The sequence below is a fragment of the Lagopus leucura genome, unplaced genomic scaffold (genome assembly GCF_019238085.1).
Source record: "Lagopus leucura isolate 7727_CA_CO unplaced genomic scaffold, USGS_WTPT01 Super-Scaffold_100017, whole genome shotgun sequence".
Classification (NCBI taxonomy): domain Eukaryota; kingdom Metazoa; phylum Chordata; class Aves; order Galliformes; family Phasianidae; genus Lagopus; species Lagopus leucura.
The window spans coordinates 8082590-8108635 of NW_024962271.1; the positions used below are offsets into that span (position 1 = coordinate 8082590).

The 26046-nt window shown below is 36.4% G+C and overlaps 1 long non-coding RNA gene across 3 annotated transcripts in view; it reads left to right on the top strand.

The window, feature by feature from the left end:
• LOC122183175 overlaps positions 1-26046 on the top strand; it is a 368354-nt gene that overhangs the window by 106193 nt on the left and 236115 nt on the right. For all 3 annotated transcript variants that reach the window (XR_006180127.1, XR_006180126.1, XR_006180128.1), the window contains one exon: positions 9433-9595. This is a non-coding gene — a long non-coding RNA (uncharacterized LOC122183175). The remainder of the gene's footprint in view (positions 1-9432; positions 9596-26046) is intronic.

Consider the following 26046-nt stretch of genomic DNA (forward strand, 5'->3'; position numbering starts at 1 on the left):
AAGCATAAAACTCCTTTCTAACACTGAAATAATATTCTATCTGAAAAACAAAATATGCAAAACAATGTTGTGTTATGGGGACAGTTACTAACCTCTGAGCTGGGTTCTAGAAACTTACGCTGTGCTTGAATTTACTACCATGTATGCTCAGTCTGCATAAGTATATCCTATCTATTAAGTACATTTTGGCTAGTTTTGTCTGAGTGAAGGAAGCTAGGTGACACACATATTTATCATAATCAAAGCACTGAAGGAAATACACATAGGCCTGGGAAGTATTTCAAAATGAGAAAAGGTTAGATGAGTTCTGAGCACTTCATCTATGTTGGCCATCTCTGTGATGTGCTTTGTGATATAGGGCTCCACTCAGTCTGGTGCAGGAGCTTTGCCCTGAGCTCTTGGAAAGCAAGTGGATTCAGCCTCCAAATATTTCTGCTGTATCAATCCTCTTCTTGTCTTCTACCTAAAGGAGACGGTGCAGATCTGGGAGCAACCTGCATCAGTATCTTCTGGGAGTTTTTGGCAGCTATTATCATTCTGAACTACTGTTGCTTTAAACTGTACTTGGCCACACAGTCTAGTGCAGATGCACTTCCAAAACATGGGTGGAGTGGAGGTTGTGAATTTATCGCACTGACTCTACGTGCTTGCTTTAAATTTTGAAAAGAATAGGAAGATGTGTGAAGTTTTTGCTTCTGTGAATTTGTTGAAACTGTAGTCTTTATTACAACTGCCACTGTACTTGTAGGCACGTGTTTGAATAGTCTTCCCTATAATTGCTCTGTATGTCTTTGTTTTTCACTTTTGTTTTTGCAGTCCCTGAGGACAAAGGTTATTTAAAGTCAGGTCAGTTTTAGTATGGATGGTCTGCAAGAGAGGTGGGGGTTGCCAAATTCAGGTTAATGCCCTTACTCTTCTCTGTGTTGGCTGGTGGAACTAAGCAAAAGCCCTGTTACCCATCACATCCCTTTGAAGTGTCCACAAGATTTGTCTGTGCTGTTCTTTTAAAATGCTCTGGCTGGGAGACAGAGCCTGGTATGGATTTGACTCAACTCTGATACCTTCATTCTGCTTGTGCCCATTTTTGTGTATGGTAACTCATATAGATACCCTTTACAGAAGAACTTAGTAGTAATGAAACTCTGCCCATGGTGTAAACCTGTGGTTTGCTATGCTTTTGCTCTCTTAGTACCTTGCTGCTATTGCTCTTTTCCTTTGCTTTTGGTGTTCTTCACCATTGCAGTTTCTTTAGAAAAACAAAGAATATTACCTTGAGGTGAAGCTAGCATAGACTTTGTGTGGAATCAATCACTTTACCTTTTCTACCTTTACAAAAACCAAAATATAATAGAGAAAAAAAAAATCCTTCCCACAAGACTGAGTAGTCATTTCTTCTGACTCTTTCTATAAATATTATCTTTCAGTAGCTGTGTTGTTTTTACATAGAGAATGTGGGTATCAAACTTGAATTTACAGACGTGGGGACCTCATAAATGGCTTTGTAACTGGAACAAGGCAGGTAATCACTATCTGCTGACTATATGAGAGAAAATGAAAGTTGCATTTACACCATAAACTGCGTATTTCTTGATTTCAGAGCTGGTGGTTGATTAACCTTAATGTAAATCTATATTAATTTTCTCAGTGACATTGTTCTGATTCTGTAGAAGGAAACGAATAAATGGCTTTTTCCTAGTTGTCATAGTTTTGGCTGGGATGGATGGATGCAGTTTTCTTTGTAGAGTCTTGTATTATGCTGTGCTTTTCCACGACACTAGCCAATCTTTTATTTATTCTCTTCAAATTAGTAGTGTGTTATATTTCATGGAATAGTTTGTATACAATCTTCTTGCCAATATAAAGATATTTAAACTGTAAAAGGTCCCGAAGGTCTCCAACTGAATTGATCTACGTTGTTTGGAAACACTGTTAAAATATTTGCATTCTTGTTGAAATGTGGGCCCTGAAAATGTGTGTTTATGGGATCAGCTCAAAAAACGTACTTTTATATTAAGGCAGATTTGCAAATGCAGGTCTAGGAAGTCAAACTTACTGTTTTGATTTTTTTTTTAAACAGGTCTTGATAAAATTTTCCTTAAATACACTCTTTGCACTCCCTAGAAGTTACATAACTGAAGTATTTTAATTATTTCCATGATGTTGGTTTGTTTTGAAATATCTATTTTGTCAGACTCAAACTAATTCAGTGTTCACCACTTTATTGTAAACTGATGCTTTTGTACATTGAGTGCTTTCAGAATCAACTTTGAGACTTTCACATTTTGGATACAAGGTCAACAAGATAATCAGTCGCTAGTGCTCTAAACTTTTTTCTCTACTTATCTTCTTGTTTTTAATATGATTAAATGTGTTACTTGGGTTATTAAGTTATTGCTAAATCTTTGGTCTTTTAGTGGAAGTTTCGAGGTCGAATTTTTACCTACAATAAAAAATGCATGTGTCTGTATTGAATAAATTTCTAGGTGTCAATACTCTGCAATTAACAGTCGCATGCTTCAAGACTTATTTCTCTCTAGATAGAAATTGTTCTTTAGTTATTGCTTTCAAATCTGGTCACAGGTGGAGAAAATAGGATAGTGAGCAAGGGCATTGGCTTTCTCCCAGTACTTTGTCTAAATGTGAAAAATGAAGATCTGATGTTTATTTCGTTAACATAACCCAAATTGTCCAAAAACTCTTCTTTGAAAAGACATTTCCTTTCAGCTTGTGGCAATGATAGATATTGAAACAACTAAACACCAGGCTAAAAGAATGAAAGGTGATATAAGAGATGCATAAGCATAATGAGGTACCTTACTGGCAAATAATCAGCTTTAGAAATATCGCCTGTACTTTCTATGTTTTCCATTATTTCTTGTCATGAAAGCTGTATTGGGTGACGGAAGAGTCTTGTGCTTAGAGAATTCTAACAGTTTTTGTCCTGTATGACTGAGGTGAAGATTTTTTGATGTCAGTCACTGGCAGACATATTAAGGACCTAAAATGTCTTGTTAATGGCTAATGCAGATGAGTGTTCTCTTTCAATGATACCTGTATAAGAACGAGTGAAGTAGAAGCAAAGATGCTGCAGTAGCTAATAGTAATGCCATCCCTGATGTGTTATCAAACAGCTAAAAATGTTCACCAACAGAATAAACAAAGGATTTGGAGAGTTAACTACATGTAGAAAAACTGAGTGTTTACCACAGAAGAAAATATACTTTCATACTTATTTTTTACGCCCAAACATTACTCCTTGAGAGTTGTCATATTTTATGAAAACTTTTATTAACACTTCCCAATGACCTTACACCCATTGTGTTTTTATCAGTCCCAAGAACCATAATCTGTTTAAAATATTTTTTTATCTTTATAAACACAATAAAGTAAGCTGTCCTGCACACAGATTTGTAGATCTCATTAGAGATGCTTTTTAAAAGGTACTCCATCTCTTGGGAAGATGATGACAAGTAATCTTGGCACACAAAGTTTTCAGACCAGAATGGTTTGTTAAAATAGATTGTTTAATCTTTCCAATGTTGTTTTGGAGTGGGTGTACTTTTTAATTGTACTTGTACACCACTTTATGACTTGAATGAGAGAAAGACGAGGGCATCTGAAAACAAATCTAGTGGCAATATCAGTTAGATCATATCCCAGGTGAAAAAATAGCCAAAGTATTTGTTTAAGTTTTCAAGCATTATCAAAGTCATGAAAGAAAAATGGCAGTTTTAAAACTCATTAAAGTTAACATTTGTCTGTATTGTAAATGAGGTATATTCCCCAGGGTAGTTAGCAGCTTTGGTGGCACAAGATGGGGGTAATTTTTCAGATGTACTGTTTCCAGTGGGCCAGTGTCCTAAGGCTTTGCTTTAAATGGCCTTTTTATGCAGTAGGATAATGGGCAGTTTGTGCATTGCTAAATCAGCCCTATTTTGTTAGGAATGTTACAGTCAGGGCACTTACAATTTGTCAGAGGAAATGCAGAACATCTCTACAGGAGTCTGTTTAAGAGGACATCATTTCTCGATAAGCTCTTGCTTAGGTCAACATGCAGCACTGCTCTTACACTATTCCCCTGTTGCTTCTGCCACACGGGAATGCTCTGATTTATTAGGATTGCACAAGTCATGTCCTCCGCCTGACTGAACCCGCAATGTGGAAATTTTCTCCCCTCTCCACCCTTCTTCCCTCCCCCTTATCAAAAGGAAATGTAGAAGGTTACTGTAAAGCCCCCATAAAGTATTTCTAAGAGGACTGTTTCAGTGAAATACCCGTATATCATACAGCATAATTATTGTATAGATGCATCTTATAAATGCATCACAACTATTGTGCTTTTGGAAAGTGTGCAATTTAAGAACATCAGCTGTTCTCACATTCTGTTATGCTCCTGTAAAATGCCTGTGATTAAGTGTAAATGTGAAGATTGTGAACTTAGTGAATCTGATACAAATATATCCAGCTACTAAAGATGTTATAATTTTTAACCAAAGCATAAAAAACCAAGCATCAGCACAAATCCAAAAGTCAAAGTGAACTGTAATGATTGATATTACAAATGTCCTGCCAAACTTCTAATTGTATTAAAAATTGTATTATAGCAGACATTTCTCCTGTAAGACTTGTGTCAAGAATGATGATTCCTTAGTCAAACCTGCTTTAAAAACTATGTCCAGTTCAGTGTTGTGTTCATTTCCTCTTTGGCAAAGGTGCTAGCCTGCTGCCATTCAGGCTTCTATCCTGAGGATCTTTGGTTTTGTTTCAGCGTTGTGATATTCTAAACTCAGTGCAGCCTAGGATGTTTCTAGTAAAAGAAGGAAGTGATGAAGAGCTTTACTATTTTTGTGTTTGTTGCCAATTGTAATATAAAAAGAAGAGAAACTATTTTGAATGGATCAGAGCTGTTCCCCCTTTTTTTTTTTTTTTTTTTCCTTTTTTTTTTTTTTTTTTTTTTCCCCTTCTGCAGCTCTGGAATTCAGCTGTCTGTGCAAGCATTTGTGTCCAGAATATTCTGTGCTAAAGTTTCTTTTAAAGGGTATCTTGGATGACTGTGAGTAATCTTCCCTAGAAATGAATTAACTTCATTATTTGGACTCATTCCTTACTTTTTCTTTTTCCCACTCTAAGCTGCTGTTTAGCACTCTCTTTCATCACCTCTGCCTTTCTCCCTATATATCTTTCTGTGATGCTCAGGAATAAGAAAGATGATTATTGTTATTACATATGAGTTAGTTTGAACAGATTTTCTCAATTTGTGTGAACTGTACAAAGATCTTTCTTTCTTTAATTCTGTGTGGTCGGCCCTTCAAGGATTAGAATGATCCAAGGGAGAAGAGAACATGCTTCTGGAGCAGGTAACTAGAATAAATAAAGAACACGGAATGGAAATTGCTAGAAATAGATGTTGTTGTCCCTTGTTCTCTATTTGCTATCACTTCTGCAAGCGATGCCACTAAAACTGAACATCGTGGATGACATTACCTATCCTCAACAGGACAGGCAGTCTGGGAGTAAAGTGCTTGAGCAGATAGCAGGGATGGGAGGACAGGGCTGAGGAATGGAATACTGTACCATAGGCTATGTAATGAGTGGGTATTTCAAACCAAGTACTGAGCTGTACAATGATTAACAGCAGAAGTACCTTCTGCTGGCACTGCAAAGTGGTGTGGCTGCACTTCAGTTTGATATATAGGTAGCTAAATCAGTATGATTAGACTGCAAATTAATGTAACTTCATATAGGCATTGCCTGGAGAAAAAAGAATTTTATTTTCAGAAACCTGGATATTTGCAAATTTCAGCTGCTTAAGGATTGCTTAGAAAAAAAATGAATCTCTGGTGTGAAGCTGTTGTTTAGCCAGTGACAATTTTTAAGGTAAAGAACAAGAAAGAAAGAATTCATGAGAAAATACAGAAAAAGGAAAAACAAAATAGTATTTAGAGTAAGATGAATTATATGAAATGAAATAACACGATAAAGCAGATAATCACCAGAGTAAAATGAACTTTATTAACATTGTTGTTAGTATTTTTAGGAAAGTGTTAAATGGATATTTAGGAAACTGATATTATCATACAAAATTTGTTACTTTGCAGTCACTACTTGACATCCAGTTCTTTTCTGTTTACTGTCTGGAATAAAATTATTCTGCTAGCCACCATTAATTTTCTACAGTATTATAAAGAGCACCACTTGCATTCCTTGCAGAAAGCCTCAGAGCAAAGATCAAGGAAAAGTACTTTCTTTCCCCAGAAATCAGCTGCAGTTAGGGAACTGTCCTTTTTGTCATTCGTGGAGTACCATCATGTCCTGTAAAATCTTGGATTGGCTTTGCCAATGTTTTTGATGTGGAAATCTTTCAAATTCAGATTACTCCTTGATGATCAGGCTAAAGGGTTCTAGACACGCCTCCTTTTAATTTAGTTAATGAATTGTTAACTCTGAAAGCTAGTGATGACACACTAAACTGAGACAAGTATTTTTATGTCATTTTGCATCCTTTTTGCAGACACGCTTAGGTACTTCAGTGTCAGTTCTCTGACATACTGCACCTTGTCAGGAACTGTTAAAGGCAATCTCTTCCTTGCCTACAGAAAGAAGTACAGTGGGCCAGAACTGCTTCCTGGGGGTTCTTTGGGTGTCCTCTTTCAGAGGGGCTCATAAAGAATCTTGTCAGTGTCCCAAACGCATTGAAAGTAAACAAGCAAACAGTACAAAAGCTGTGTTACTTCTGAGAGGTGGCATGAACTCTATTTGCTTTAATTACAAGTTGAAATGTTGGCTATTTGAAGAGTTCAGTCAGTGATGAGTGGTGACTTTTGGTCATTGATTTCTGCTCTGGTTCTTCCACAATTTTACATCTGTTAGAACTTGCTGGATTGTAGAGAGCAACTTTAGAAGACCTCTTACAGCAATACACAGAGAAAAATTGGGGCACAATCTAACAAGGGGAGAGAGGCAACGCTGGAGGAATGAGATTAATCTTCAACAAAGAACTTGACATAACTAGACTAATTATAACAGGATGTCACAGGATGATGGCAAATGATAGTACTCAAAATAATTCTCATACAATTCCAAAGAAGCAACCCATCTGTACAACTCAAAAGAAAGAGAGAAAAAGATGCAGAATGTTTAAGGATTTTGGTTCAGCAAATATAATAATAGATGGGATGGATGTGAAGAAGGTTTGTATTGAGTTGTAGCAGCACTAGAAGAGAAGATGAAGAACTGGATAAGCAGCTCCCAGGTTGTTCCTGATTTTGCTGTACACTTCACCATGAGTAGCAGGGGTGTTTTTTCTACTTTGTTTTCACTTGCAGACTTGCAAAATATTCTCTTGAGCTAATGATGATAGTGAGAATCAAGGGCTGATCCTCAGCCCAGGAGGAAGGGAAGATACTACTCCTTTATTGCTTTCATCCCTGACCTTGCAGTCTCTGCTCTGCTGATAAGCAATTCTTAGAGCTAGCAGTAGAGTCAGTGATTTAACTAAGCTGTATGAGGGAAAAAAGAAATACAGCGATGTGCTGTTCTGCTGCCTTTTACTCCTGACGCACCCCATATGCTGAGATGGTGGGTGGCAGCAGGAGAGCTGGCACGTTAGCAGCAGTGCGTACCCGGTGCCAGGAGAATAATCTGTTGACTAGCTAAACCTCCTTTCTAACTCATTTCTACTTCCTGGGTAGCACTGAGAAGCGAGGTCTTCTTAGAAACTCCAGCTCTTGAAGTGCCTGAAACAGCACTCTTAGAGGAGAGTCTGAATCTTGTGTCTTGCATCTCTATTTTCAGTAGTGATTTTAATATGTAAAAGAAACCAACAAACCTCCTAAGCTGTCTAAAACTTGAGTACATTAGCACTTCTCATGGAAATGACACAACTGCTGTGCCTTTGTTCAGTTTTTAGGTATATATATACACTGGAGAATTCACTACATCAAAAAACTCAAATTCAAAGCAGAAACAACAACAAAAAAGAAATTTGTATTTTCTCTGTTAATAACATTGCTTGTTAAACAAAAGTTGGCATGGAATCCTGGTGTGAAATTGCCAAGAAAAGATTATTAATTTGGCATAAGCTTTAAGTAGCTTTATTCAGTATCAGATGAAAATAAGAATTATATGTGTTTTTCTGATTTGTACTGCTAGTAAAAAGGAGAATTTGCATCAGAAGGAAAATAGGTGTACACCGTTGGGGGGAGTTCATGTTCATCTGACAACTGCAGAACTTGGCAGACAAGTGCAGTAAACTTGGTGGCAAGCAGCAGAGAAAATATCCTACAATGTTCTGCTGGAAGAAGCAAAATAGAACAGAATCAATCATCTTTTCAATGAGAGTTTGAGGTGACTTGGGCCTTGTTCTTAGCTCTGAAATGACTTGTATACCCTTTTTTACTACCCATACAGGAATTTCTTCCAGCAGGACTGGTGCAGGTCTCTTCCTTTATAACTGAGACCTCCGTCTCCAGGGCTTATTAGCCTTTGTGAAATTACAGAGCTGAAGAAGAGGGAGTGGTCTTCATTTTTTTGTGCAATTGTGGTCTGCTCCTTAGGGGGTCAAACTGTACCTGATGGTATTAGTAGTTATCTCAAGAAAGCTGCAAAACTGAGGAAATAGATCCTTAAACAACAATGTTATTAATTGACCTCTTTGCCTTACTGTAATGCTATAAGCTGCCACATACATTCAATCTTACTTTTTTTTCTTCTTTTGTACCAAGTTGAGCCTATGCATTTTTTGTGTCTCTATGGCACTGTCTGTGAGTGAATGATCTGGATGTGCTGACAGCAGTGGCTTTTGCTCAGTTCAGTTCAGAAGGTCTTCGTACCTACCTACTGCAAGAGGGACCAAATCAGAATTTTTTGTTGTTGATGAGGAAAAATGTCTCGACTGTGAAGGTGGAAACACTGAAACAGCTTTCTAGAGAGGCCCTTAGCCCACCCGTGTTTAAAAGACTTTTGAATGGCGTGCTCAATAACTTTAGCTTTTAATTAGTTCTGTAGTGGTCAGGAGTTGGACTAGATGATCTTTGAAGTTCCCTTCCATCTGAACTGTCCTGGTCTATTTTTTTAAAATGTATTTGAAATGTGAGTATCATAAGGTCTTCTGCTAAGCAAGGAGCTCAAGAATTTGTATCAAAAGAATTCTGCAGATATGAGGAATTCCTGAGTATGGTTTGTAGCTTTCATTAATAATGAAGTCACTGTTAAATGCATCTTTGAACCTAATTCTGTGTATTGATGATTAGAATGCTTGTGATATTCTACTGACTGACATGTGAACTATCTGGTCTAGAAATACGAAGTCAGATAACTGAACTGTTTTGGAAAGACTTCTAGTCGCCTTTCTTCAAATGTAGATTTGAGTGAATCTTGCTGGAATTCACTATCTGCTCTATTTTGTTCATTACCTTGTTCTGTGCTACACAGTGAGAGAGCAGCAAGTTATCAGGCATAGGGACAGAAGGGGAAGATGAAGATAGCTTTCTTGTTCCATGAGAAGTGGGAGGTGAAGCGGCAAAGAAGACAGGAAGGCTGATTTGGGAAGATAACACAGCAGTTTACAACAATGGAGGACAAGAAATCCTTGAAGGTAAAAGAACTGACAAAATTTCACAGCAGGCACTAGTGGGAGATGAGAATCCAAGGGAAACGTTGTGCCATGTGAGAAACAAGCTTTCATTGATCACAACATGCCATGTTGTTTCCATGATAGCACTGTCTAGGAAACCATTAACAGTGGTAAGAAGAGAATGCAATATCTGACAACTTTTTGCCTTTGTTTTAAGAGGTATGCATTAAAAATACATCTAACATATGGGATATAAAGAATCTAAATAATATTATTAAACTTCTGGTAGATGTGAGTCTCCAGGGAATTTTACATATGCTTTTGAAGAAAACTGAAAAACATTAGGTTTTGCATTTCTAGGCTTAATTCATCACTTTATTTTGTTTTTAAAAAGAAATCTATACAGAATTATTAAGTTACTCAAAAAAAAAACAAAAAACAAAAAAAAAAACCACCAAAAAAACCCCCCTAAAATAGAAGCCTGAGCTTCATAAACATTTTACATATTTGTGTTTAATTTGTTGAAAATAGTATAAAATCTGCTCACATTTGGCATTTCAAATACAAATATTAGGAACCTAATTCCCCAATGCAGTATAATTTTTTAACTGTGGAATTTAAGATTCTTCCAAGAGATATTGTGCACAATTTCATTTTAGGATAAGGAATTTTCCTACAGAAAAAAATATTGTGTATATTTTTGTGCCTTATGAAGGTAAACTGAACTACTGTGTATTATTTTCTGTGCACATCTGCATGCTCTACAGTAGGAAAAGAAAACAAAATCCCACCAACAATATGTGAATTGAAAATAGTTATGTCGCAGCAATAAAAATTTAGTTTGGGAGACTGGTGTGTGTTGAGAGGGTCTTTTACCTCTAAAATATAAACCTTCTATCTTCTAGCACAGGAGGGTTAAATGCAGAGCTTTTAAGTTGAGAAAATATGCAGCCGTGTGAAAGGCTTGATAGCACTATATACCCACCAAAAGCTTAAATGTGCCTGACTGGTTTTATGGAAGACAGTAAATTAGTCTTTGCTTTACCTTTGACAGGTAAGTAGTTGTTCTTGCATGACCAGTGGCTATCACCATACATCCGCTACCACGCAGGTGAGAGGCGTTCAGTTTCAAAATGATGACTGGTAAGAAAAACAAGATGTCTTTCCTGGTTATAAATTTAACTCTTCTATGATTAGTCTGGGCCAATTAGGACACTCCTGGGGTTCAGACTATGGCTCAAGTACAAGCTTGAAAGCCTGATTAGCTGAGGTCTCTTGATACTTGTTCTTGGTAGTAAATGCTGGCACATATAGTATTGATTTTCATTTAGATATCTTAATGTTTCCAGACAATCCTAGCAGATGTGGGCTGAACTCAGATCTACGAGAGTGCTGGGCTGCAATCTGCAAGCATTTTTCTTGCCATTTTGTTTCATTTTTCCTAAACTTAACTGATTTGGAATCAGGAGATATAAATGAAAAATGCAGAGTTTGCCTATCAATCATGGCATGTACAAACATTGCTACTGCCCTTTTCTAACATCCTATTACCACTGGGTAGTTGGCTAGTCAAACAGGAATAAAAATTACACTGCAAACATCATAAGTTAGGCTTGATTTGTTGAGCAAGAAGCCTGACAATTCTGTAAGAGTTATATACCTCAGCCTCGCTGAAAATCAGCCTTGTTATGGCTCTGGTACGTCTATAAAGATTGTTCATTTCATATAAAACAGCTACCTGCACTGAAAGGCCTGAAAGGAAGAATGATGCTGGTTATAAATATAGAGGAAAATCTATTTGTCTGCCCCTTCATGCTGTTAGCAAGTCACACGATGCAGCCCTTATGCTGTTCCTAGGCAGCAGGGGGAGTTTTCCATGGCCACCTTTTGCTTTCATCTTCTGGCCTGGACTGAAGCACATCATCTCTCTTTGTCATATGAGATAAAGCAATGAAGTGTGACCAGTGCCACTGCATTGCACTCTGCCCACCAGGAGCACGTTAATGATAATGAAAAACTATACTGCACCACATTTAAACTAAATGTGAGCGTAAGGCTGTCTGTCGGCAGACTGGTATAACAGTTAATGTCATAAAAGATAAATAGAAATTATTAGAATTGGCTTGGAAGGGATTTTTTATAGAGCAGGGTTGTATTCCTTTAAAGATACATTATCAGACTGTTAAATCTAATTTCAGGCTACTGGGCAATTAAAATGATTAACATTCTTTACTCATATAGTTCGATTCATTAAAGTTTTAAACACCCTTTACACACTATTTATGTTGAAAATAGAGAAATAACATGTTAAAGTGTCTTGGATCATTAATCATTCAAATTTGCTGTATAACTACTTTTTCAAAACCTTAGCACCACAGTGAATATTTACAAACCTCAATGGCATTCTTGAAAGGATGAACAAAATCAAATTCTACCCCCATTATGCCCAGCAGAACTTTGGTAGCTCCTGGGTCCTTTGTGTTTGAAAGAAAAATCAGGCAGAAAATTCCTAAAAATGGTTTTGAAAGTTATTCTGATCAGGGACTTGTGCAAATCTTAGCTGTTTTCTGTTGGAGTCTTGCTCACTTTTTTTGCCATTAGAAGGTAGCAGCATGGATGCTGTTATGGACTCTAATAGGAACTCCAGCTATAAGGTCTGGTGTACTGAAATGAACATATACTTGGAGTCTGGCACTTAGTGTGCCAGATGGATCTTTGTACTATCTACTGAGAAACCAGTTTCTTAGATGGTTATAAGAAGACATCTTCAGGCTGGTAAATGCTGCCAATAGTTAGAGGTGAAACACCACCTTCCCTTCTGTGTTAGCATTTGTAATGACCTCTGAAACACTGGGAAAATAATAATGAAAGTCAGTTTACAGTATGTGACAATGCAGTTATAAATCATATATTAATGTCAGTCCTTTGAAAATATTAACTTTACAGGCTTTGCAATTGTTTTAGTGTAAGTTTTTCAAAGTTCCTGCACTTCTGAAAATATCTGAACTATTTTGAAAGAAATGCTGTGAAATAAGCAGTTGACTGAGTTGGCTGGATCTAATCTGGACTGTGATTCCACACACTGGGAAGCCAATTTATTGTGCTTTTCTGTCCTTGGAAGCAGTGGTAGGTCTTTGGGCCCATGAGCTGCTTCGTGTTCTTCCAGGTAAGAGAGCTTGATGTTTGCATGTTAAGAATTCAGAGAGCACACAGAAATGCAGGAAGCATGCTGGCCTGTGTCACTGAGTGTCCTGTTTCTCAGATAGACCATAGGCCAGATATGCTGAACAAGTGTCATCATTACTCTTTCTGTGGCACTATTAGTAAGAGGAAGAGGTAATTATAATTAGCCTCTTTGAAATCACCCAGAGGCTCAGCTGATATGTCAAAGATGTAGATGATATTAAACATGAAGACGTAGCTATATTTTACCAGCTGGCAGCCTGATCCTAGCACTAATGCCATATTTAGTATTTGAGGGTCTTTCACTTTGAGGATATCAGAGAATATTCAGACTCCCTCTGTGAAGCTTGTTTCAGGATCCATGTGTTCTCTGGGTAGACAAGTAGAAGAGTGGCTTCTTAATTTAAGTCTTCTGGATTAGGCCAAACTTTCTTATGGACTTGATAAGGAACACTACTTTCTAATTTATTCTCCTGAACACAGTGCCCTAATTCAGTTAGATACAACTGTAGTAATCCTAGCATAATTTGTATGTGATACACTGAAAACAAATGGGTTCCCAGGCAAGTGGCTCATCTTCCAGTAAGATTTTACAGTATGAGAGGGTCAACTGGCTGTAGAGGATTCACATAATTGTTCTTAAAAATACTGTTTTTCCCCCCCTTGTCTTGCCCATTCCTCCCTTCATTCCACTACTCTTATTCTCTGTTAAGACTTCCTGACATAACGAGTGGTTCTCTATTCAGAATCAAACTGTGCTATTTTACAATGCAGCATACTGTATCTGATGCAGTTCTAACTCTAGACAATAAAGGAACTGTCAGCCTCTATCAGTGAGGATGTTTCTAATGCTGTTCCATCATTCATTTCAAGAGCAACATGAGCAGAGCTTTTCCCTTGAGAGACTGACAGCCGTTATCTCTGTGATACTATAAGCTCTTGCTGACTTAGGGAGCTGAAATCCCAGAGGTACTTCTGAATTTCATGTGAGTGTATAGTGCTGTAAACCAGTCCACCAAACTGGGTATGCAAAGGCACTGTAATATTGCAGAATAAGGTAGAAAATTAAGGGCTATTCAGATGATGAACATACATATCGTACTACTTAGAAACAGTTAATTTGCTTAACTTCTTCCTACCTCAAATCCAGTTGGAAGGAAGCGATGAGGAGAAAAAGTCCCCTTTACTTTGGCTGAGATCACTATCTAACTGTGTGGTGCTGCAGTTACCTCCTATGTCTGTGTCTTATTCAGACATCTGTGACTTCAGGTATTCATGATCTGTCTGATATCACCTTGGTAGCCGTTACTCCTGCCTCTCTCCTTCCAGACTCTTCTTGTAAGTTTGGATGGTGGAAGATGTGGTGAAAGAAAGTGATGAAAAGGGCTTACCTATTTATATTAGAGTAGGAAGAACAGAAATAATCCCATTGCATTCATTTTTATATACCAGAAATGTATTCATTATTTTGACTTGTGACAGAGATTTAGGTTTCAAGTTGACCTACTTGTATTTGGTCACACAGTATGAGTATTAATTCTGATGCTCTGAGTACCTTTGCCTTAAATCTCCTGGAGGTTGTTGAATGTGTTGCTCTGATGAGACCTACTCAAAAGATCAGTCAGAAATACATACCGAGCCAAAAACTCAGAGCATCACAGAACCTCAGAGATATCAGTGAAATACAGAATAGAAAAATTTGTCCGAGTCTCTGCCTTTTCTATTTTGCTAATAATCAAAATTATGTAACAAGGGAATGACTTTTATTGTTGGTATATCTGGGAAATGATTTTTCCTTTTAGGTTTTTGGACTTCTAGTGCCTTCCATTGATTTTGATTATTTACAGTTTGACAAGGAGAATGCAGGCAGCCCATGCTGTGCAAAAGATCAGAGGTGCTTTCGTTCCTCAAGGCTATTGCCTTCCTTAATTCTTCAGTGTAGGATCAGTGAACTGATTGCATTTTCTTCTATTTGACACCTTATATTTCACATTTCTTCATCAAACTATTGTAACATACTCCCTTTTAAAGTGAGCTGGTCTGAGAATATAGCCTTTTTGTCTTGGCCCTTATTATAACCCTTTGGTGACTCATAACAGCAACTTTCAGCCTGTATCCTGATTAATTATCTTTCAGTTGAACAGGATGGAGTTGAGTATATTTTAATCTTTGTGTGCTTTTTTAAAATGAGTATTATATACTGTTATATGTATTGCATATTTAGTCATCACATGATGGAACTTGAGGGCAGTTCTTTGAATATTTCTTCAGCCAGGTTTGTTTTACACGTGTAAGGGAGCGCAGTTAAAATGTTTGAAAATACTGATAAATGTAGAATAAATTTATGAATGTAGTTGTGCATCCGTTTTTGAAGCGCAGCACCTTGGACAGACTTTTTTTTTTTTTTTTTTTACAGTAGTAGGAAAGAAGCCAAAAGATATGAGTGTTTAGAGTGTTAACACTTTCTAAGCGATCCACTTTTGTTAGAAAATTGCTAATATAACTCCCTAAAATAGAACAAACAGAAGTTAGTTGAGTCAAACCTGGCTGTATGTCACAGTTCCAAATACTTTTGATCAAATAGGCTTCTCTCTCCTTTTCTCTATTATAATGTGTTATGTAGTGCATGTTTCCAGTGACTAATGTTTGTGATGTGGGTCCCTGTAGATGAAAACTTGGGTGATGTTAGATCAAAGTCCCCCGTAATTTCATAATTCCTTTATGAAGAAATGCTGGTTTTCGGCTGTAGTTGGCATCAGTCTAAATGAATCAGGAAAATGGGATGATCTCAGCTCATATAAATAATAGCAGCCTTCTCCTGTTAGAAATGCCTTTCTTCTGGAAAAGGCAGTTGTCCCACATTAATGCATTTCTAATCAAAAACACTAAGTCCCATATGGTATTTTTTAACACATTTAAGAACCCTGGTAAAGACAGAGTTCTAAATGTACTAGAAACCCAAGTTCATTGTTCAACACTCAAGAGACTGTACAAAGCATATACTCTTGTATTTTTGTTTTATCCTGCCTATTAGTGTTGCAGTATTGTGTCTTTCTCTTTCTGCCTTCCCTTTCTCTGCTTTTTGTGGAATGGAATGGCTTTCATGTTACCATATTACAAGGTTTACCCTCTCTCTTCCTCTTAAACATAATGAACATCAGAAAAGGTCCCTGAGGCATAAAGAAAAACCAAGAGGGGAGCATCCCAGTATACTGGGGGGTGGTTATGAGGGAAGTCCACAATAGCTCAGAATAATGAAACACTGGGGCAAAGATACAACTTGCATGTGGAAGTGCCGCTTGAAAATAATTTGTTCACATTTTGTGAAAAAGTATCTCAGAAGTTATTTTTGCTTCTGTTTGTTGTTTGAAATTATGGCCTTTACTTTCTCTGAGTCATTGTTATTTGATTTGCCTGAATTGCACATTGTAACAAACAAGGTAGAAATCAAACATGAATTAACTGAGCCAATGATATATACCTAAACTTGCTCATGCTGTGGAGGCCTTTGTAAATCTAAGTACAAAGGGCAAAGATAAGTATTTCATGTTTAACTGTGAATTTTTTACTTAAAGATAATTTAGTACAAGTTTGTCTATAGAATCAATATTAATGCAATAAAAGTTAAATAGAAGTTAACGTGATGTTTTCTAAAATGTATTATTTATCCTCCCAGAATCATTTAAAAAGATAGATTGGAATGTCAGCTAGTCTGCCCACCTGTTCAAAGGGCCAACTACTTGAGCTTGCTCAGGGCCATATACAGTTCAGTTTGGTGTATCTTCAAGGATGGAAGTTATACAGCATCTCTGGGTGTTTTTTTTCCTTAGTATTTTGTCACTCTCTTGTTAAATTAAAAGAAAAAACAGAGCGGAGCCTGAAACTGGGTGTAGTACTCCAGATTTGCCTCACAACTAAGGAAAAGGGAAGAATCACTTGTCTCTGGCTGCTGTCCAGCTATTACAGCCCGGGATGTGGCTGATCTCAGGGGTGCAGCTGCTTACTCTTGTTCAGCTTGTTCTCTTCTGTAAGCAGAAGTCTTTCTGCAAATCAAAATTTTTTTGCACATTGGAATGGACTATTCTGGGCTCTAAGGTAATTTTTTATTAAAACAAACAAACAAACATGAAGCTTTTTTTTTTTTAAAAAAAGATTTTCCATTTCTAGTCTGCCATTGTAATTGAATATATTTCTTGTGTACACGGTAGGAAACAAAATGGCACTTCCTGGCAAATCTGATTGCACAAGAAGGAAAGAGAGGAATCGGGAGTGGAAGCAAAAGGATTTAATTTCAGCATACACAATTCAAAGCATAAGGAAAATTAAAATAAAATGATGAATTATGTCTTAAGGACCTACTGATTTCAGCTCTTCCTAGTAGTCATTGTCCAGTTGAAAACAGTTTTTTGCTATTTCATTGTATTGAACAACTTTTTCTTCAAAAACTTTGCACCTATTTTTAATCAAAAGATTGTAAGGAAAAAAATAAGCACAGGGCAATATGTGCTGCTTTTTGACAGTACTGTATCCACTTTGGTGTGGGTTAGATCTTCTCCTGCCTCTGGGCATGTACAACTTTTATGTGGCCTAGAATATGTGAGGTGGAAAACGGTCTTATCAACGTCATGCATAGAAGAAAGTAGTTATCTGAATTTATTGTTCAGCACACCTGGAGTCTATTTAAACTCATGTGAGGCTCCTTCTTTCTGCATTGCTAGCACCGAATGGTTACTGTAGGAAGATAAGAGAAGCTAGAAATGTAGTTAGAATATGTTCGCATATGGCAGGAAAACCAAGCGCACCAATGTGCTTTCTCTATTTAACTCACACTACCCCTGTGACCCTGCAGCACTTCTTGCTGATGTATTGCTCTAACATTACTCGGATAATGTTTTGTTATTTTCTGAATGTTAACCTGCAAGAATGCCATCTTTGCTTTTTTACTTTGAGACACATTGATGTGCCCTGCAGCCACCAGTTACTGGGGGGTAATTTTATGTTCTTTTTCTGACAGACAGGATTCCAATAGCACCATATGTAAAAAAATCCAACCAATTCCAGTCATGTGCCCACACTGTCCAGCTGTCACTGCTGTAATTATTGAAACTAAAGCCCAGAGAAGTTTGTAGTTTTGGTAATGCTCTAGTCTCCTTAGATCTTTACTACTGGTGTTATAGCTGATTAGGACCCTGCCAGCCTTCTGTTGGTCTCTTGAAAACTGCTGTAATTCTCATTCATCATGGAAGCTAACCAGCTGCTCCAGAGCCATGCCATCAAATATGTTGCTTGATGTTACACTTTGCTGTTGCCCTGACCTTGATACTTTGAATGTTGGAATAAAGGCTGCTTATTATGTTGAGGTTACTACAAGCTATCCCACTAACTACATTCTCCACAGGAAAAATTGAGAGCATTTTCATGTAGGTAGCTGGTGTCACTGTGAAGATTGCTACTAACCTGCACTAATTTCTCAATTATCCTGCTCTTTTTTCTTTGAATGTTGAGGAAAATCCAGTGTGTTGGTATTGTGCAGATCATTGGTTCCTATTTACAGGAAGAAAGGATCATGTCAATTTAAAAGGCAGGTTTTTAAATGTTTGTTTGTTGTTGTGTTTTTTGGGTTTTTTTTTTGAATAAACACAAGAAATAATCCCAACCACAAACTGGCTTTTGTTTAATTCATAGTTTTAAAATACCTTTAATAATTAGATCAGAAAGAATTAAGAGATTTGATCCACTGGATCAATTTTCTTTCCCTAAGTCCAGACTAAAACATTTTGCATATTCTCACTGGCTGGCCCTTTGGACTGGCCCAAACTCGAAGTTTTCTGGACAGTTGGTTGTACATGATCCCCCTTTGGGGACTTTAGGTAGTTTTCCTTAAAGTGAGCTGAATAATAGGCGAGATTCAACTGTTCAGTGGGAGACTGAGGGTGAATAATGGAAAAGTCATCATCCAAAGAGCTCAATATAACTCGGCCATAAGACATGGAAAGAAAGTAAATTGAAAGAAAAACAACCGGAGATGTGATCAGCAGCAGAAGGATGTGTAAAGAGGAACGTGACACATGGATTGTATCACAAATAAGGAAGCTGAGTGAGACATTTGAGCCGGTTATGCCAGAAGTGAAAGGCAAGTCTGAGCAAATGGTTGAGGATGTCAAGCAAAGTGCTAGTGATGGAAAGAATATTTTGAAGTGCCAGAGTATAAATTTCATTAAAAAGTTTTTCAAAGTTGCCCATAATAAACAAAGGAGAATAAACATTAGAATTCTGAGGCATATAAAAATCTTGGTAAGATACTTCAAGATGTAAAAGCACAGGTACAGAGCTCTGGGTAGTGTGCAAGAGCAGAATTTACAAAAAGCACCTAGGACTGAGAAGAAAAAAGAGATAATTAAAGAAAAGGGAAGACATAGTCTCATAGTATGTAGAGTATGAGCAAGTTACAATTAGATATTTGTGATATTTGTAAGAAGATAGAAATTGGTGTCAGTACAGTATAGTTGAATCTACTGCAATCTTTTGTTGTCTCGAAAGATAGTCTTCTGCTATCTGGTGGAAATGGTGTATTTTGGGAGATTATGGCCACCAAAAAATGGATAGAACACATTTACAGGAAGTTATGAATTGCATTTACAGACGTCAATAGAATGGATTTCCATAGTCACAGGAATAGAGCAAGCCAGGTTGATATTATCACCATTGTTTGTTTTAGGATTAGCTTTTGAATTAAAGACTGAAGGGAGGAGGAAGAATTATATTGTGTGAGAAAGTGAAGAAATATATCTTCTCAGGTAATATTCTTCATATGGCTTCATTAGAGGAAACCGTCAGAGGTTTCTCAGAGAAAATATGACCAATAAGCAGATATTCAGACTGAGGTTCACACGTGGAAGATAAGAAATAACAGTTGAGGCAATTGATAAGGGACTGTTGAAAGGCAGTTCAGAGAACTTCGTATAGCTGCTCTTTTGCAAGTTCCTCCTGTTTGATAATAGTGCTATTTCTTGGAGTTGTTTTGCTCTACTAAAATTATCTTCAATATGAACTCTTTAAAAATGGAAATATGTAGGAAGTAGCATTCTAGAAAGCTGTATACAGGCCTTTTAAATTTAATCTAATGGCTCTAAGTATCTTGAAAATCTGGAGAGGTCAACTTAGTTGAAAGTGCTCTTACAACTGATGGCTAACATACTGCTATTACTTCATGGCAAGTTTGAACGCAGTTCTATATGTTTGAATGTTCTCAGTGATGTAAATATCGAGTCCTTTTCCCTTGGGTTAAATCCAAAAACTAATTGGGAAATTTCCTAAAACCCTTGATCGATGCAAACAATGGTCAAGTGCCCTCTTTGTGTCAACTGTGTGTAGAGCATGGGGTTTTAGTTTGACTTAAATGAAAGTTGGAAACCACTGTAGAAGGAACTTTGGTTGATTTGGCTGATGATATACATAGCTTTCTTATCCTTCTGGTATGATGTAGTTGGAGATCATATGCAACATGTTTAGCTCAATTACATATGATTTTCCAAAACAAATGCAAGCTTAATAGTGCATCTCTACACATCACAGTGGCGGTGCTGCAAAATAGTTCGAATAGTTCAAATAGCCTGGTAAGTAAAAATAAATTGGATTGTGGACCACTGCTTGCACACAAGAGGCAAAATTATTTTTGAGAGAAAAATGTCTAAATGGAATTTGAGGAGATATAGGGTACTGATGTCACTGTATTGACCAGCATTGCAATCTACATATTAATTTTGGTATGCAAACAATGAGTGCTTCATACATAAGCTGCCTGCTAATCCATGAGATCAGTGCTTAGAAAAGAGAGTTATGATTTCTGTGAATGGGAAGAAGTGAACTGATTTCTTTTATTTCTTGATTTATTATATGCATGCTAGCTGAGACAAGGGAAGTAACCAGCTCTTCTATGCTACAGTCGAACTGTGTTTAACAAATAATGCATTTATTTTTTATATTTACACAAGATTTTATGAAATTTCTCATTTTTCACTTTTAGGCTGTTTGGTTGGCACTTGTTCTCATCAGAGACTTTGAAAATTAATCAAAGAAAACAATGCTTTTATAAACTTTTTATGAAGTTTTAACAGAATGCAGAAGTAGTTCTATAATTAAGGTGATGGATTGATACCCATCTTTATTGGGAAGAAATGTTACTTTAGTCCAATTTCATAATTACTTTAATATTGATGTAGTTGCAGGGTTTTTTTGTTGTTTAACATAATAGCATGTGATAGAGGGGAAAAAAAACATCAGCCGAGAAAATAATAGTTGTTCATAAGATGTTGTTTCATTTTTTTTCAAGCTGACAGTGCGGTACAGGAGTCTGCTAGGCAGAAGAATGCCAAACTTATTTTTATCATTATTGCTATTATTGCTGTTTATTACAATAATGTACTTTAAATTTACAGTCTTGAGCCATCATTGGTATATAACACTATCTGTATAGCTATACGTATTTAATTATTTGTGGAAGGTATTAGTATTGTAAATACAGCTTATCTTTGTTATAAGAGTGGCATTAATAACAGAATTTCATAAATGCCAACATATAGTACGATAATTTCAAGACTCTCTGAAAATATGGTGTATTGTATGTAGCTAAAGATGTTCACAAATGCATGTTTTGTGTATATGGGGAGGGGGAGGAGGGCTGTTTTCTGCTTAGAATGCTTTCTGATGCATAAATATTAGCATTAAATAATTTTGAATATCTTGTTTCTAAAAAGATTAGTTGCTCTTCTCTACGTGATAAATTGTGCAAGAGTTATTGTTTGCACCAGTCTTCATACTGTATTATTCTGTGTAGCTTTAAATAACCAACTTCAAATTATGCTCAGCAAGCTGTTGGGAAAGCTTGGAGAAATCTGAGAGCTGAAGGGCCAATTTGTGCCCTGACTTACATCCTCTGCAAATGCACTGACTTTGTGCTGGTAGTAAAGTGTATAAGGCAGTACAGGATTTGCACTGCGGCACTTAATTTTGATTTAACTTTGTTCTTCAAAAAAAAGAAAAGTATCTTTAGTAGCATGAAGGAACAGTGTGCCTATACGCTGCTATTTTGTGCTGAGCATCATTTGCCCCTCTTTTTACGTTGCATCTCAAAATTTACACCAGACACAGCTTCACTAGATATGGTTTGGATCATCAGAAATCCAGCTACCTTTAGTAATCTAAAGTATCAGCGAATCACTTTGTCTGACTTTGTTTCCGGTTCTCTTTTAGTTGTCCAGGGAGTGACTTTTCATACTGGAAATTAGTAAGACTAAAGAAAACATTCTTTGGAAATAAGAGTAATTTCATTATAAAAGAATATTCTAACCTTTATTTGTTCCATCATCCCTTTTTCAGCAAGAAGACCTCCAGTTTTGGTTATTGTTAAGTGATTGGCAGAAAGTGACAAAAGCAACGACATTTGTGTGTAGGCCTAGTATTAATTCTAGCTGTGTCAACAATTTCACGCACCAAGTGAGTGTTGAACTGAAGTGTTTCCACTGAGTTTAAGGACAAGGTGAAGAATTACACTTTTTTTAATGGTCTTTGGGGAAAAAAAACCAGAAGATTAATGCTATCAACCTTACAGTAATTAGACACGAGTCTTCTTAGTAGTAAGAGTGTAAGGCCATATTTGCCTTTTTTTTTTTTTTTTTTTTTTCTCTCTCACTGTTTACCTTGTGTATGTTTATTGTTCAGGTATTCCTGATAAGATATGTAGGATTATCATTTCAGCACTTGGTAGCTCATCATATGGGCATGGACTTTGTGATTCAGTCCTTGTGAATTTCATTCAGTTTTGCTTTCTGTTCTGCCAGATACTTACAATCCATCTCACCATTGAAAACAGTAATAATTTCAATGGAAAAAACAAGCAAACACATACTGTTTAATTGCTGTCTAGTCCACAGATCCTCCCATTGTTATTTTCAAGTGAATAGGAAGTTCACCCCTTCAAAACTGCTAAGCTACAAAACAAATGGTAGTAGAAGAGAGTGAACCAAGTTATGCAACTATGCAGTGTTAGCTATGGTTTTTTTTCATAATAGTTTGACTTGGCAGTAATTGTATTGGAGAAGTCAGTTTTGAGTTACAAGAATCACAAAATTAGAGCATTTTTTTGTGCGATTAGTGACTTTGGAAACAATTGGCAGGAAAACCTTGCTGGCTTTAACCATTCCTTTCAGTCATAGTTATTGCGTAAGCCTAGTTTGGCTCTTCTACAGCCTTGTGTTTTCCAAGCATTCAGTCATGAATTTGAATACTAGATTCCAGCAAAATTATAAACCATTTGAAATGTTCACTGAACCTGCAAATGCAATGAGTAAAATTACTGGTAGATATCATAGATTAATGAGAAAAATTAATGTGGGTCAGACATAGCGATGCTTAACCTCTGCAACTTGTCTAAGATGTACAATATATGATCTTTCCCTAAGTGATTGAAGAAAATCCACTTAAAACTATAATATGCAAAAAATGCTTCAGAAAAAAACCATAAACTTTGTCAATCGTACTTTAGAAAACAGTTGCTGAAAACAAGACCTTTTGGCTTTCAGATCAGGGTTACTTTACCACCATAGTAGAATTTCCGGCACATTCTACAGGAAAAATAAAGCCTTAACCTTCTTTATTTCCCTCAGAGCTGTGAAGTCTTACTCTTAGGATTCCTACTTAAGTGGCCTTTTGAAATTTTTTGATAACCTCCTCACATCTGTTAGGCCAGTTGTTCTCTTATGGCCTCTACTACCCCAGACTGCCTTTTGTCTTTTCAAGTAGTTAGAGATGAGGATGTCGATGAGGACTCCCACAGGATATTCTTCATGTTCGTGAAGGTTTAAGCTTTGTGTAGGAAACCCATCATAAAGGGAAGAAAGGCTAAAATCTTCATTTTGCCTTGGTTCCAACTAACAGTGAATAAGTGCCATGTTTTTCTGTTTTCTTGTAGAAAGTTTTGGAAACTTCCATACAAGAATAATTTTTGAAAGATCCTTTAAGGAAGCTATTAATTCTGGCATATGGAGAATTTATAATTTCTGCAAGTGTTATGCACCCTATAATGTGAACATATGATGCATTTAACTCACATTATAAAATCTGTCTCTATATCTGGCAATGATTTCAAATTTTCTGAGATCTCTATTTAAACTATAAGTCCAAAGCACAAACCATCAGCTGGAGGGGAGGTGAAGTTATAGTGTGTTATGCTTAGGTAAAAAATAGTAGCAAGATATTTTTATTGTTTTGGCAGCAATAAAGCAAGAATGTGTACAATTTCAATACCCATTTTAGCATTTATGGAGTTGATGGTCAGTCACTCTTCTTTCCTGTCTCCCAAAGACATTGTCAGAGGAGTTTCCAAAATGCATTTCATCTCAGGAAGATAACTGTCACTCATTCTGCTGGCCAAAATTTTTAGGAGGGTAAGGAACTATTAATCGATATCTGCATGAGGATCTCTGGTTGTTATCCCTCCAGGAGTTTCCTTCTCTTAATACCAATGTATTTCATTTGGTGGTTTCCACAAAGAATTGGAATCCTCCCAGTGACTATCTCACCTCTGATCAACTATGCCAAGCATGTATTTTGAAATAGATGCTTAGGAAGTGTTTTGCTCTTTTTCCTTTGGAGTATGGGAAGAAAATACTGTATTTGGGGGCTATGGATCATTCTTGTACAAGTAAAAGGAATGTAACATTGATGAAAATAAGGAAGGATTTTTTAGTTCGTGCTCTTTTTGCTGCTTACACTGTTTAACTGTTCTACAGGTCTATAGGAAGTTCTGCAAAGAAATAAGGATATGAGTGCTTTTTAACTACAGATCAAATACGTGTCAGATATTAGGGTGTTGTTAATGGTGAAGACTTTTGCTGTCTCCTTATGAAACTTTGTTTTAATAGATCTACATTAATTAAACACTGAAAACAGCTCAAATATTGGTTGTTTTTTTTTTGTTTTGTTTTGTCAGGAACCACAGTAGGCTGGCTTCAGAAACTGGCAGAGAGTTGAATTATTTTTGTAAAAGTTTTTATATGTTCTGAAAACTTATATGAATTTCCTTTTAAGCCTGGGGTTTGAATACCAAGCCTTTAAATGATGAATTGAGTTTTTATTGTCTTGTTATAATGGAAGGGTTGACCTTAATCATTATCAGATGAATAGCTTACAATTTAATACAGGAAAAAATGAAGTAAACAATGTATTTAGAAAATTATATTTTATTCTCAAAGTCCTTAGAAAACTAACATTGTAACTTAAAGTCACATCAAATGAAGATGTTTATAGGTAGTGGTTTTGATTCCTTTTCACCTTCCTTTACTCTCCTCTTAAAAAAAAAAGAAAAAGAAAAAAAGAAATCAAACACAAAACAGGTTTAGACAAAAGCTGTTTCTATCGTATTATTTTTTTCCAAAACAAGCTCTCAGTGCCCAGACTTTTAAATAAGTGCTTTATCCTTGAAAAGTAAAAGAAAATATTTTCATGTAATCAGTAAATTTTGCTATGAAACTTTACAGCAGCTATATTAAACGATAAGAATAACTACTATTTTGAAATTCTGAACATCATATAATTAGACCAGCCTTTAAGAAATATTCAGACTTAAGGCACATTAGAATGTATTCCACAACATGGAGACAGCCCTGACAAAGAAACATTATTCTTAGATTTACAATTAATTACCCTTATGTCTATACCTTGCATTCAATTTGCATATCTTAAAAGTGCTGTAAATTTCATAGCACTCCCTTGTTATTTAAGATCATTTCGCTTAGTAAAAGTTTCTATAGTGATAACTTTCTCTTGATTATGTAGTTGTGAGGTCAATAAATCTGGCTTTATGTTGCTCTACAATGTTATAATTTTTCTTTTTTTGTGTATTTTTCATTATTTTGCTCCTTGTTCTTTCTGCCCTCTCATTTATAATCCCCCAAAGAACCAGTAGATAGAGAAGTCTGGCTAGAAGACGAAGTGAGTGGTCAGATTCTCAGATGTTATCTTTTTCCCAGAACGCACTGGTACTGGGTGTCTGACATGTTCTATACATCTTTCTAGTGTCAACCTCATTAAACAAATACAACTTGATCTATAGCTCTCAAGAAATGAAATTTCATGCAGTGAATTTTCTGTATTCCAGCTTGTGTTCTCCCACTCTCTTTTCTGCTTCAGCAGAAATTTTGTGCATTCTTGACTTGTAGTATAATGTTGTGCCATCAGTATTGATAAATTTGTACCCTGAAATTGATCAGTGTTTTTCTAGTATATAAAGA